The sequence below is a fragment of the Sturnus vulgaris genome, unplaced genomic scaffold, assembly GCF_052056855.1.
Source record: "Sturnus vulgaris isolate bStuVul1 unplaced genomic scaffold, bStuVul1.hap1 Scaffold_84, whole genome shotgun sequence".
NCBI lineage: Eukaryota > Metazoa > Chordata > Aves > Passeriformes > Sturnidae > Sturnus > Sturnus vulgaris.
In genome coordinates, this window is record NW_028276728.1 from 2,586,011 (window position 1) to 2,588,716 (window position 2,706).

Genomic DNA, 2,706 nt, shown 5'->3' on the forward strand with positions numbered 1-2,706 from the left:
TGCAGCGGTCAGTTTCAGCTCTGCCCAACAGCGTGCTCTCAGTTCTGCGGACAAGCACGCCCTGTTGCCTTGGCTCCGAGTGCAAAGTCCCTAGCGAGCACTCACTCAGTACAATGCACCCAGAAAGACGCTCTCGCTCGTCTTTCAAGGAACGATTCCTAACAGCAGAAGCAGCAGAGGCACAAAGTGGATGACGAGAAGGGACAATGTAGAACACGTCTCTGTCCTGGCACATTGTCGTGTGCGATATGTCCCTCCGGGTCTTAGGTCCTTGCGAAGCTCTATGTACTGCGAGCGCTGCTACTTGCAGCTGAGAAGGACCGCGGAGCTAGCAGCGAATTCAGAGAGCGCTAAGCACGAAGTCAAGAAGCGAGACGTGTCCCTGCAACGCGGTGCTAAGAGCAGCTTCCTCGCGGCGGGGGCGAGCTCCGGCCACAAGACATTCTCGTCGCGGCAACGGATCTCTGTGAAGGGCGTAGGCGAAAAGCTTTCGTTTTCCATTCGAACTGCGAGAGAGGCAGACTGTTACACGGAGCTCTGAGAACAAAGGTGCACGCCCTAGGCTGGCTTGGGCAGAAGAAGCGTTCTCGAGCTCTTGGCTGCCGGCACACTGCTGGGTATGTGGCGCCCCTGCAGCGGCTTCTGGCCGCCGGCAAGTGAAAGCGGAGCCAGGCGTAGGCGTGGGCGAGGGCGGTGAACGAAGCGGCCAAAGCGCCGTGCTTGTGTGCACCACGTTAGAGGCTACTAGGAGAGGAAGGTGGTTGACTCTCGCTTGCCTTCCCAAGTGCCCTTAGCAGTCGGAAGGAGCAAGCTGAAGCACTGCTGCTTGTGCTGCTCCTTGGTTCCCTTGCAGCCCGCTCTGAAAGCATTGGCGGTCACTTCTAGGCGCCGAGTTGCACACACACAGCACCACGCTAAGTGCCGCGGAGAAGGGAAATCCAGAGTGCAGCGAGGAGCTGGACGTGGCTTACGTGCAGTAAGGAAAAGGTGAACCTAAGCAGTGCCGCTTCAATCTGGCCGCCTCTGCTCTGGTAGCAACTTTTGCAAGTCGGCAAAGGGAGCCGCGAGTATGTAGAACGGAGGGCAGCGAGACGCCGTGTGTTATGCGCCCTTTCAGGGCTGCTGACAAGGGGCTACTTTAAGAACGCCTTCTTCGTCCTCGCGTCCTTCTCGCTTCGTTCCAGCTGCATGGAGTACAGCACAGCGAAGGAGTGAAGACGGGCACTGCCCCAGCTTTTGCCCTGGCGTGCAACGGCTGTGTGCTGCTTTTCCAAGCAGCAAGAGCACTGAGAAGTGAAAGCGATTGTGAAGGAGCTCTTTGGCTGCTCGTGTGCTCTTCGCTGCACTGCGCCGCTCGCAAGCGGCTGCGTTCTTCGGCGTCTGCCGTCCGGAGAGAGCTGAACTGCAGCGGTCAGTTTCAGCTCTGCCCAACAGCGCGCTTCTCAGTTCTGCGGACAAGCACGCCCTGTTGCCTTGGCTCCGAGTGCAAAGTCCCTAGCGAGCACTCACTCAGTACAATGCACCCAGAAAGACGCTCTCGCTCGTCTTTCAAGGAGCGATTCCTAACAGCAGAAGCAGCAGAGGCACAAAGTGGATGACGAGAAGGGACAATGTAGAACACGTCTCTGTCCTGGCACATTGTCGTGTGCGATATGTCCCTCCGGGTCTTAGGTCCTTGCGAAGCTCTATGTACTGCGAGCGCTGCTACTTGCAGCTGAGAAGGACCGCGGAGCTAGCAGCGAATTCAGAGAGCGCTAAGCACGAAGTCAAGAAGCGAGACGTGTCCCTGCAACGCGGTGCTAAGAGCAGCTTCCTCGCGGCGGGGGCGAGCTCCGGCCACAAGACATTCTCGTCCTGGCAACGGATCTCTGTGAAGGGCGTAGGCGAAAAGCTTTCGTTTTCCATTCGAACTGCGAGAGAGGCAGACTGTTACACGGAGCTCTGAGAACAAAGGTGCACGCCCTAGGCTGGCTTGGGCAGAAGAAGCGTTCTCGAGCTCTTGGCTGCCCGCACACTGCTGGGTATGTGGCGCCCCTGCAGCGGCTTCTGGCCGCCGGCAAGTGAAAGCGGAGCCAGGCGTAGGCGTGGGCGAGGGCGGTGAACGAAGCGGCCAAAGCGCCGTGCTTGTGTGCACCACGTTAGAGGCTACTAGGAGAGGAAGGTGGTTGACTCTCGCTTGCCTTCCCAAGTGCCCTTAGCAGTCGGAAGGAGCAAGCTGAAGCACTGCTGCTTGTGCTGCTCCTTGGTTCCCTTGCAGCCCGCTCTGAAAGCATTGGCGGTCACTTCTAGGCGCCGAGTTGCACACACACAGCACCACGCTAAGTGCCGCGGAGAAGGGAAATCCAGAGTGCAGCGAGGAGCTGGACGTGGCTTACGTGCAGTAAGGAAAAGGTGAACCTAAGCAGTGCCGCTTCAATCTGGCCGCCTCTGCTCTGGTAGCAACTTTTGCAAGTCGGCAAAGGGAGCCGCGAGTATGTAGAACGGAGGGCAGCGAGACGCCGTGTGTTATGCGCCCTTTCAGGGCTGCTGACAAGGGGCTACTTTAAGAACGCCTTCTTCGTCCTCGCGTCCTTCTCGCTTCGTTCCAGCTGCATGGAGTACAGCACAGCGAAGGAGTGAAGACGGGCACTGCCCCAGCTTTTGCCCTGGCGTGCAACGGCTGTGTGCTGCTTTTCCAAGCAGCAAGAGCACTGAGAAGTGAAAGCG